This window comes from Myotis yumanensis, unplaced genomic scaffold (genome assembly GCF_028538775.1).
Source record: "Myotis yumanensis isolate MYYU_CA2020_CCGP unplaced genomic scaffold, mMyoYum1.0.hap1 SCAF_7, whole genome shotgun sequence".
NCBI lineage: Eukaryota > Metazoa > Chordata > Mammalia > Chiroptera > Vespertilionidae > Myotis > Myotis yumanensis.
The window spans coordinates 18997615-19009998 of record NW_027223758.1 but is presented as its reverse complement, the minus strand read 5'-3'; the positions used below and the strand labels follow the sequence as shown (position 1 = coordinate 19009998).

The window sequence follows — 12384 nt, the reverse complement described above, 5'->3', positions numbered from 1 at the left end:
CATCTCTACAGTCGTTCTCTCTTTGAAAGTGCAATGAGCTTTCTTCCTGGAAACCCCTTCCTTTCTTCACAACCTTTTCTGTGCTCTTTGTAACTTTGTCCCAGTGAAACAGAGGCTGATATTCCAATATTTAGCTCATCCTTGTTATCATTGCATTCAGATATACAACGTTAGAGAGGAGAGATAGAATTTAGATAGATAAATAGATAGATAGATAGATAGATAGATAGATAGATAGATAGATAGATGATAGATAGATATCAAACATGAACTCTTTTCCTCCAACCTTGTCATCTATGAAGAATTTATTATGGTACCAATGAAGCCCCCTTAACAAATTATATTTGATATTGACTTGGCCGAGTGCAGCCTTCTTCTGGGTTATTCCAGGTTTTGAATAAATAGCTTGTTTATGAAGAAATCAGCAAGTAATTTCACAGCTTAGGCTTCACTTTTCATTCCTTCTTTCTCCTTTGTCATTTAGAAAGAACCTCAAGCCCAGAGCTGATGTTTGGCAGTGATTAATCTCTCTGCCTTCCACAGTTGCTCCAGAGAGCGTAGGCCCACTGCAGACAACAGTAACAGATTGTCTCAGCCATATCTGTAATCAAGTGGATTTCCCCCCTGGAATACCTGGATTTCTACTCCCAATTGAACCTCATGAGTTTCTATGAATTCAAATCCTCTTCTGGTGTGCGTTTTGCCAAGCACTTTATTAGAGTCCTAGACTGTTCAGAGCTACAAGTTACAATATGTATCACTCATTGGCTCACAAATTGGGTTTTATTTGGCCAGCACAGTGCTTGTTATAAAGCGTGCATGGTCCACTTGCCTATGGGTCAGAGGGCTCTGCTGGTGTTGACTGGAGATAGTTGGTTGGATAACAATGAGAACAAGAAAAGACACATGATCAGAGCACTTAGAATAATTACCATCAGCCTTTGGTAGTAAATCATAAGTGTAAAAATGAAAATGTAATGGTTTAATCTGAAAAGTATGGACTAACAGAGGTACAGGGTTCCTTGTTGAAGAGCGGGCTAGTAAATTCAGGTTGTTCACCAGAAAATGCCTGAGTGAAAGGCATCTCTTCTCTGTACTAAGGAACCTTGTTGGTTCCTGCCCATCCCATGAAGGGGGTGTGGCCCAAAGTGAATCTAAGGAGTATGGTCTGTGGCCTCATTGTATTGGGCTGTCAATCAAACTATGTGATCTTTGCTCTGGATGGCAGCTGTGGCTTCATAGTTGATACAGAGGTCTGCCTGAAAAGAAAAAAGGTTTCCTATTTCATGATGGAAATTGATATTTAATCCAAGTATTACGTTAAGCCCATTTTCTCTTTTGTGGTTGTTAATTAAGAAATAAAATCATGCTGAAAGATATGCTTCTCCTTTCCTTTGCTCTAAAACTGACATTCATACTGTTCTGTAAGCATCAGAATTGTTGCTAGATCAGCTTGCCTTGCACACAATCCAGGGAAACCAAGAATAGTCTCTGGACAGATGTCAGTAAAGTGCAGGTTCATCCTCTAATTGACCTGGAGGGAAACAGGTCCTATGTAAGAAATAAATGTCAGAAGAGTACAAAAAGGAAGGAGAAAGAGCATGGGATTCAAAGCTGGATATGAGTTCAAATAAACTTCTCTGAGCCTCTGTTTCCTCATACTTAAAATGTAGATAACATCCACCTTGCAGGACTGCTATGATCAGTGAATGGAATAAAGTTTTTGAAGACCCTAGCACATTGTGGCAATGTGGATTTATAAATGGATCCCTTCTTTGAGCTGTCTTCTGCTGGGAACTGGCAATACCCTGGTTTATTGACTCACACTAAGGGTGGCTTTCCTCGGGTGTTAATTATTCCGTCTAGCAGATCTGAAAATGTTGGCATTCATTTCCTAGATACTTGTGTAAGAGGGCAATCAGAAAGTTCCAAAACATCAGCCAGCAATGTTATATATGCTTGAGGTTGGTCTGCGACGTATCTTCAGGGTGGGCCTCCCGGTATGCTCTGAGTGTGGTAGGTTGATTTATTGATGGCCTTCCTATATTACCGTCCTATATTGCCCTGAAACCTTGCAGTTCTCCTACTAAGACTCTGGGCTAGCCTCAACTTGCTTTGCCAAAAGAATATGGCAGAAGTGCTGGCATGCCACTTTCAAGTCTGGGACTCAAAAGGCCTTGCACATTTCCATTTAGTCTCTTGCACTATTGAGTTTCCTTTTGGAACCCTGCCTCATCCATGAGAACAAGCCTGGGGGAGTCTGCTAGAGAATGAGAGACCATGTGGAAGAGAACTGCGATGCCCTACCCAACAGCCAACCAACCCTCAGAAGCAGAGCCAACTAGACAAACCACAGCTAACTACAAATGCAAGGAGTCCAGTCAAGACCTGAACTGCCTTTCATGGAACCTAAATGTCTGACCCACAAAATGTGAGTTAAATAAATGGTTGCTGTTTGAAGCTGCCAAGATACTTGGTGGTTTGTAACACACGTTATCATGGTGACACATGACTGAAACCCAAGTGACTGAGAGACTTTCTCCAATTCTAGAGAACCTTACTGAGGACCCCGGGGGCTCCTCAGCTATCAAAGTGGCAACCTATCTCCATGGATTTACCTATCTCCCCTATGTTCAGCCATCGATCACATTTTCTAAGCTTTTTTGTGAATCACCTGAGAGTCTGACAGCAGAGGCAATTAATATGGTCCTGTAGAAGCTTAAGATAAATGAAGTCTTGAGCAGGAGAGGAAGTGGTCTTTACCTGTTATTCTCCAGACCCAATGTGTGTCCTTTTCTTTCCAAAGCAAGACAGGAAGAACTGGGAGGATTCAAATAGCTGAAATGTGTGATCCTAGCTCCAGGCTTTAAGGAGGAGAAATTTCGGTTGGGGAAAAGATGCAAGTCTAAATACCTGAGTATTTAGAACCTATAAACAAGAGATTGTCCGGGATGAGGCATGGTTGTAATACAGGTAGGACTATGCCTTTGGTACCACCTTTCCTGACTCTCTTAATTCTCCTCCCTTTCTTTCTGACCCTAGAAATCTCCATCTGATCAGCAAATCTGTTGAGAAATTTAACTTTCCTGAGACTAAGCATTCAATACACACAGACACACACACACACACACACACACACACACACACACGAGATTTAGAAAGGGGTTGAGCAGGAATCTTTTGAGGCAAGAAGAGGCCTTTCAATTGTTAACATAAGAAACATTCAAACCTATAAAGAATTTTTGTGAATTTATTTAAACCAAACTGTTGACAATTGCCGGAAAGCAGAATCTCAGTGAATTAAGATAATGCTGCAAATAATGGTGGTTTTTCACCTATTTTTATAAATTACCATCAAAGAAGGAGACAAAAGTGGTTCACATGAAATCCATTGGTGATAGATTAGGGAGGTGGGAGAAAGCAAAGTGGGGAAACCTCTACGATTGGATAAAAAGTAAAATGGTAGACAAGTGCTTCTTTTACATAGGTGGATACAGGATAGTTAGCAGTCAACAATTAACACAATAACAATAACAATGAGGGAATTTGTGGTCTCTGCCCTGGCCTCCTGAGCATTGGTTGTGCCCTGAGGGGTCTGGAAAAAAGGGAAGTTACAAATTACCCATACGTTCCAAAGGTGTGTTATCTAGATGCAAAAAGACAATAGGCTCAGTGAAGATCAAAATTGATATTATGTCAGGGAAGATACCAGCCTAGGCCATGACTACCTACTATAAACTGCTTTTTAATTTAAAAAGTTTTAATTTCAGATCATCATTTGTGGTTACTGTTAGGTCTCTGAGTTTGCAAGGCTGCCACACAGGCCTTCCCTGAGTTAGTCAGGTTAGCATGTGGCCCCTTTTCATCCACATAATACTATCTAAATCACACTGAATGATTGTGCCTCTCCCCATAGAAGTTCTCAGCCTATCCCTCTATCCTACTCTCCTTTCCATACTTCCCTCTGACTAATTCACAGCCATGATCTCTTCTATCCTTCTTTGTTTCTATAATGTTACATGTTTCTGTCAATTGCACAATATAGTTTTTTGTTAGTGTGTTTCCTCATAGGCTTGTAAATACCGGTAGAGCAGAGCTTGAGGCCCCCCAGGTTCCCCTTCCCCCCATTCTTAGTGCAGAGCGCAGTTCCTCACTCAAAAATGATTTCAAGCAATTCAGGGAAATCAAGAATGGTCTTGATAAATGTCAGTAAAATGCAAAACCTATCCCATCTGTAAAATGCAGATCCCAAAATGAAATTGACAAGCAATTATCAGCTGAGCCAATTTTTAATCCTTGATGTATTGTTTTGTTTTCCAGTTTTTATCCCTTAAACCTCTTGATAGCATCTCCTCTTGAAAATAAAATTATAAAGATCTTTATACATGGAATGATGTCTAATGTTCTATCAAACTAAACTTGCAACTAGGCCTGAAAACCAGCACAATGAATAAATGCAAAGAAAGCTGCCAAAGGAAAAGCAATGGGTCTGAACTTGAGAGTCTTAACTATTTGGAGATGCTGTACCCATTGGAGACTCTGTAAGCAGCAGTGGGTTCTCCTGAAACAAGTAAATGCTTAAAGGCACAAACTTTGGGGTGGAGGCCATGATCACACATCTCTGGAGCATCCAGGGATTGCCTAAGGGAAAAGAACTCTAATCTATAGGGAAGCAGGAAATGGGCTCCACAAGGATGCACCTTATCTGTTTACAGTTGGTTGCCAGTTCCCTGGAGCTCCCTGCTGTTGAGGAAAGGGACCCTGTGGGTTCAGAAAGGAACTTTAGCTTGGAGCTATGATTATCAGTGGGAAAAGGAAGCAATAGGGAATGAAGAGAGGCAATGAGGAGTGATGCTGGGATCCATAAAATTTTATGGCATAATGAGAATTTCTAAAAACTCTGCAAGTCTGATTTAGCAACATTATTATACTGTCACTCAGCCTGAACCTTTTGCTGTAAATTCTTCTTTTCACTTCCTTTTATCTCCTTCATTCTAGAACCCTGCATAGTTTGCCTTAAGAGAAAAAGGTGATGGGATAAAAGAAGAAAAGGTGTGTGTGTTTAAATGAAGAAAACATTTGAAACTAGATAAAATGTTGACATATGTGAGAGCTTTGTTTCTAACTGGAATAGACAGATGAGTGTTTGGAGTCTTAAGACTATTTTTAATGTCTTTTCTATTTGTGAGATTAGCATTACCCTTAAGAAACTTGCTGAGCTTTAGATCACTGAGCTCAGTGTTGGCAGGAAGTACCCTACACCACTGCAAGTCATCCAGCATCTTTCTTTCCCTGCCTGTAGTGGGTCTCATGCTTGGACAATGATCTTCTCAGGCAGTAGCTTCTCAGGTCCTCAGAGAGCAGCAGATTTGGGATCTACACTCCAAACACAAGAGGCAAAGAGGACTCAGAAAAATAACCAGTACCTACAGGTTAATCTTCTAAATCTATGATCAGCCAGTTTGTTGCAGAAGAACAGAGAAGAACCAAACAACGCTTTAGAGAGGTGGAGGTCCACTGAATGTCTTTCAAATTCTGAGCCTCGCAACAAACAGAAATTTTCTTTTTATTAAAGAGCCAGCCCTATGTGTGCTTAGTAGTTATCTCACTGGAAGCTTGTGGTCTTGAAAACAACACAGTTCTAGCCAATTAAAACATGCATCTGGCATGGCATGAGAGTATGGGCGTATCTAGTCTCTGGCCTACAAGGTCAGACAGCTAAGTTTATCTTCCTTATTATACAAGCAGGCTAGAAAGCAAAGATGGTTTTTCAGAATACGGGACTGTTTAAAAATAGCAGAGTTGACTTTACAGAATAAGGGACTATCTAAATAGCAGAGAATTTCAAACAGTAGTTTTACAAAATAGGAGATGACCTCTTAAGGACATTGCATTTTAATTTTTAAAATATTTTTACATTTTTAAACTTTCAATTTGGAAACAATATTAGACTTAGAAATATGCTGCAAAAATAGCATACAAGTACACCCATGTTCACAGCAGCATTGTTCATAATAGCCAAAAGGTAGAGGAAACCCAAGTGCCCATCAATAGTTGAATGGATAAACAAATGTGATATATACATACAGTGGAATATTATCCAGTATTAAAAGGGAAGGGAATTCTAACAATACTACATATGGATGAACCTTGAAGATATATGGCTGAGTGAAATAAGCCAGTCACAAAAAGAACATTGTATGATTCCACTTATAAGAGGTACCTAGGATTCCCAGATTCCTAGAGACAGAAAACAGAGCTGTGACAGGCACCGCTTGCAGACACCAGAGAGGGGTTAGGGGAGAGTCAGTAGGAGAGGGCTGTCCCCAACCTCGATTCCTGTCTTCTTACTTAAGTGAATTTAAATGAGAGACTTCAGATAATATTTGTGTTGTGAATTCATTTAAAGTGAATTTATTTAAAGTGAATTTATTTTAAAAGTTAAAGAAAGTGAAGTTATTTAAAAACTAAAGCAGACACATTTCTTAAAGAAGCAAGGCAAGTAAATCTATACATCTGGCTTATGAAGCACCGACAGGTTCTCAGCTAATCTGAAGAGCAATTGGGGTGGAGGGTTTCTGCTTTATATACCCTCTTGTCTATAAGGTTTTTTTTTAAAAAAAAATTCCTCTGCTAGATATCCAGGTACAGATTAACTCTGAAGATCCCCCTTTTCTTTATTATGGTTTTTCCACAATATATGAGAAGCACCTGGAAACTTTATCTTGACAAACCTGACTGCTGGCTTCACTGTTTAACAAAGGGATGAGATAAACAGCCCTCTTCTTCGCCCTCCTTCCTGTTGTTTCAACTGCTTCAGGATGATTTGCCCTAAGTAGTCTATATTATTTGAATTCAGATACCTCCTCTTTTTCTCCCTCTTCCTTTCCCCCTCCCTTCCTGAATTCTTTTATGAGAAGGAGAGGTTTTAACTCTTTGTTCTCAAGATAAGTTCTGCTGCAAGAGGCCTGCAAAACTAATTTTCCTGCCTCAGTTTCCCTATTCCACTTATCCTGGAATGTTCCTGGCTTTTCATTATCCTATAACATAAAGAAGAGTTTTCCTTTGCCTCTGTTCAAATTTCATTTCAAAAAAATCGGTAAAACAAACCAGAATAATGTTTCTCTAATACGCACTGGTGCTTGATAACTTCAGTTTCTTTCTAGTTTTAAAAATTCCCAGATCTATCTTGCCCTCCACAATAGGAAAGAAAACTGCAAGTTCACCCCACCTGACAGTGGTCTGAGGCTCAAGTCTTTAGAGAGCAAAAGGTCAGCATAGTTACATTTTCGTTTTTTCGCCTTTCTTACTTCCCTCCCTCTTTTTTTTTTTTATCAAATCTTAACGTTACCCTGAGTATATCAGCAGGATTAAACAGAAAAAACACTCAAGATCCACTGCCTTGGGAAATATACATGAAATATTTATGTTTACTTTGCCCTAGAGAATGTGGTTTCGAATGAACAGAAACTAAATCACAAAGCTGCAATGTTCTCAAAGATCTGTATTCACACACCAGACCCCCGGCCAAGCTTGCTGTGCCCTTGTAGTTCATCGAGTATCTACTCCTCTGGCCCAGGCCTCTTCCCCTTGTGCCAGGAATGTCCCTTAAGGGCCACTCTCTGAGCTTCTCCAAGCTGGACAGATAGAACTAATATTATTGTAGAGTTTCAAGTTTGAACAACCCTGAAAGCTAAAGGAATAAAACTTTTTATTTTTCCAGTTAGTTATTTGTTCCTGTGATGCACTGCTGAGTAAAAAAGCAACCTAAATCTTAGTATAAACCAACCATTTTATTATGCTCATGAGTGTGGGATTATAAATTTAAACAGGGAAAAGTGGTCTACATGGGAACTCGGTTTTGAAGAAGACACAGTAGTTGAAGAATGACTGGAATGACAGAAGTCTTCATTCATATATTTAGCACGTGGAATGGGATGACTGGAAGACTTTGCCCAACCAACATTGTCAACCAAAGTACTACACATGGTTTCCAATGTTGCTTAGGGCTTTCTCCTAACATGGTGAAATGGAATTTTTGGACTGGAACCCGGATTCTTTGTCCATTGGAGTCGAAGAATGAATCCACAGACAAAGGGTAGTATAGCAATGGTAGAGATTTATTGAAGAACAAGTACAGACACCCATATGGGGAGAGGGAAAGAGTCCCACAGAATGGACTCCCAAGTGGGGAAGGGGAAAGGGTCCCACTGAGTTCTTTTTCCTTATGGCTTATAAAGGCTGCAGATCCTGGTGCCTTGATATCCCCTCTGATTGGTCACTATTCCCTTGGACTGGTTACTACAGTAACTTCTGGGCTCAAAGGTCAAACCTCACATGGGATATGTGAAGTTCCCCCCCCCACCCCCACCCCTTCTTTATTGTTTTCCTATTCCCTTTGGGCTTTCTTCTTCTCCTTCTGGATTAAGGGCTTCCTTCTCTTTATTTTGTAAATATAGACCTTTTGCTGTTCCCCGCTCCCTCATTCTATGGAAATGTACCTGTTGCAGCTTTTCAGCTTCCCTATTCTATGGAAATATACCTTCTGCTGCTCTGCAGCTCTGTGCTACCCCCATGGTCTCCTTAATTTCCAAAATTTCTAAAATTTCCTAAAACCTGTCTTTTTTTCACCCCCAAAAACTCCTGTTTCAATGGCAGCCTAAGTAGTTGAACTTCTTAAATGGCAAGTCAGAACTTTAAGAGCAAGTATCTGGCGAACAAGGCAGAATTTTTGTGACGTCGTATGATCTAGCCGTAGAAGTCACATGACATCACTTTCATCATACTCTTAACTGAAGCCGTCACATTCCCCAGATTCAAGGGTTGGGATCATGAGCCTCATCACTTGATGGATGGAAAAAATCTCAGAAAACATGTGCCTATATTTTCTAAATAACCATACCCTACAAAGTTGAAACATCAGGAAAATATATACTTTGATATAAAAGATTCCTTCTGTATGAATACCTTTCCCTTTCTCCAGAAATTTCATAAAACATTCCCCACATAGTCCTTCTGACTGAAATAGTACTTTGTTGTGTCCCAATGGCCCCTTGTCCCTAAGTGTGTTATAGCACACTGTATGCTAATGATAAACATGAGTGCTCACTATGTGCCAGGCATTATTTTAAACTCTTTCTAAGCATTATCCCCCTTAATTGTCATGATGAGAAGGAATGGCTTTATAAAGTGAATAAACTGAGGCCCAGAAAGAGGAGTTCAATAACTTGCCCAAGGTCACACATACAGCTATTAAATGGGAGAGCCAGAAATTAGAACCAAGCAGTCTGATTTTAGAACTCATGCCCTTAAACCACTGTATCACAGAGCACCATTAATTTGCCGCGGTGTGCAAATCCAATTTCTCCAGTGGAGTATGAGCTGAAGCATTTCATATTTATGTTTGTCTCTTTAGCATGAAATACAGTGCCTGACTTATGAGAAGGAATGGTAAAATGCACAAAAGACATGAAACCAGACAACTAATGGGTCCAGGCTGCCTGTCACTACTTGAGCCAATTAAGCAGAGACAAGGTTGAATCATATATGAGTATTTATGCCAATCATGCTAACAGTATAGGAGAGCAGCAGGTCATCCACGAAAATCTGCTCTACCCTCTTCTTCCCCATAAGCCAGCTGCTTATATTGGGTAGAAGGACAAAGATTACATGGGAAAGCAGGAATTACAAGCAAGGGAAGTAGGCAAGGGATAATGGTTGCAGGTAATGCAGGCTTGGGGGTCACAAAGGGAGTGCGCCTCCACACCAGATTGTTTTAGTAACAAGGTTGCTAATCTTTCCATGATGATAGTGTAACGCCCAGGACGCAAGCCGCTGTCACAAAGAACCAAGAGACGCTTCTCATGCAAAAGGCAAAGGGTTTATTTAGTTTCCAACATGTTGGGGCTTACAGCTTACTCTGAACGCAGCAGAGCAGCGGCTGTCAGCCCCGACTAAGAGTTTAAGCACAGGTTATATACTCCTCTAGCAAACGGGGGGAGCAAACGGGGGAAGCAAACGGGGTCATTCTTCTGGGAATCTTGGCGCCGTTGTGAATTAATGCCTGTCTGGTTTCTTATCAAGTTGTTTTTCAGTTTACTCCCGGGCTGCGGCCATCTCCCGTAACCTCCCTGGCTGCAGCTGTCTTCCATAAAAGTTGATTGTTTCATCTCCCCCTTCTGACCTTCCTGATTGCCCTGGTGCCGTTAAATGTAACGCTCTGGTAACGCTCTGGTGCCGTTTGTTCCTTTTCTGACCTTTCTGACCTGATTATATTGGCGCCTCTCAATAGGCAGTTCTCCGCAAAGGAGCATGGACTGCATTCCCAGGTTAACTCCCATGTCCCAGGGCGTACTACTCTCAGCTAGGTCAGAATGTGCTGTCTCTCATCAGAACAGTCACAGTTACAGTATAATTAATATTTCACAGAGCATGATTAATATTTCTGATAACTATAGCTAGTCCCCACTATTCTATTTCTGCCCTTAACATTTTTTCTAGGGAATTTCTATGAACAAGATAACGTCTTCTGCAGATAGAGATAAGTTTTCTCCCTTTTCAATGTGGATGCCTTTATTTCCTTTTTTCTTTCCTAACTGTCCTGGCAAGAACCTCCAGTACACTGTTGAATAGAAGTGGCAAGAGCAGACATCCTTGTCTTGTTCTGATCTTAAGGGGAAAGCATTCAGCCTTTCACCATTAAATAGGTTAGCTGTGAATTTTTAGACACATTTATCGGATAGAAGATATTCCCTTTCATTCTGTTTTTTGAATTTTTTATCATAAAAGTGTCAGATCTTGTCAAATGTTTTTTCTGCATTTATGGAAATAATCATGTGGTTTTATCCTTTATTCTACTGATGTGGTTATTAGATTCATTGATCTTCAACTATTAAAACAACTTTGCATTCCTGGGACAAATTTAACTTGGTCATGGTGCATAACCCTCTTTATATGTTGCTGGATTCAGTTTGCTCATATTTTGATGAAGATTTTTTGGTCTATATTTGTAATTTTCTCATTTTATGTGTGATATCTTTGTCTGGTTCTTGTATCAGGGTAATATTAGCCTCAGTAAATGAACAAGGATGTATTCCATCATCTCCCATTTTGGGGAAGATTTTATGAGGAATTGGTATAAATTCTGTCAACATTTGTTAGAATTCACTGGTAAAGTCATCTGGGCCTTGGGTTTTATTTTGCAGAAAGTATTTAAATTATCAATTCAATCTCTTTACTTGTTCAAATATTTTATCTTCTGAATCTATTTTGGAAATTTATGTCTTTCTAAGAGTTTATTTATTTCACCAATTTTATCTAATTTGTTGCCATACGATTATTTTTGGTACTCCCTAAAGTATTTCTGTGGGTGGTTAGTAATGTCTCCTCTTTCATTACTGTGTTTACTCATTTGAGTCTTCTCTCTTCTTGGTCAGTATTTCTAGATGCTTATCAATTTTATTGAACTTTTCAAAGAATAACTTTTGGTTTTTTATTTTATCTATTATTTTTCTATTTTCTATTTCATTTATTACAACTTGAATCTTCCAGTTTCTCTGATTTCCTTGCTGTTTGCTTTGGATTTAGTTTGTTCTTTTTTTAGTTTCATAAGGCTCAAAGTTAAGTTATTGATTTGAGATTTTCTCCTTTTTTCATTTACAACTATGAGTTTCTCTCTAAGCATTACTTTAACAGCATTCTATAAGTTTTGATTCTGTGTTTTTGTGTTCATTAAACTCAAAGTATTTTCTTATATTCAATGTGATTTCTTCTTTGACTCATTGATTATCTAAAAGTATGTTAATTTTTACATTATTTCTGAATTTTCAAATTTATCTGCTATTAATTTTTAATGTAATTAGAAATTATTATTCAATAACATACTTTGTTAGTTTACTCCTTTTAATTTATTGAGACTTGTTTTATGGCCTAAAATATGATTCATCTTAAAAAAAAAACAAGTTTCACAAGTACTTGAAAAGTATATGTATTCTGATGTTTTGGGGTAAAATGCTCTATCTGTAAGTCTAATTGGTATATAGTTTTATTTAAGTATCCAACTTACTTTTTGATCTGCCTGTTTGTTCCATACATTGTTGAAAATTAGCTTACGTCTCCAACTATTAGTGATGAATTGTCTTATTTTTCTCTTCAATTATGTCAGATTTTGTTTTATGTATTTGGGGGCTTTGTAACCAGATGCATATATGTTTACATTTCTTTCTCTTTACTACAGATTAATGCTTTCATTGTCATAAAAAGTCATTACTTGTCTATATAGTAACAATTTTTTCCTTAAAATAATTTTTGTCAAATATGTTTGTAGTGGGTCCTCCTTCCTTATGGTTATGTTTATGTATAAGTAGAGGGATATGTATATACATC

The 12384-nt window shown here is 38.9% G+C and overlaps 1 protein-coding gene across 1 annotated transcript in view; it reads left to right on the top strand.

Annotated features, from left to right (window-relative positions):
- The window catches only part of PCSK2 (proprotein convertase subtilisin/kexin type 2), a 264456-nt gene that overhangs the window by 30253 nt on the left and 221819 nt on the right, over positions 1-12384 (top strand). The window lies entirely within an intron of this gene.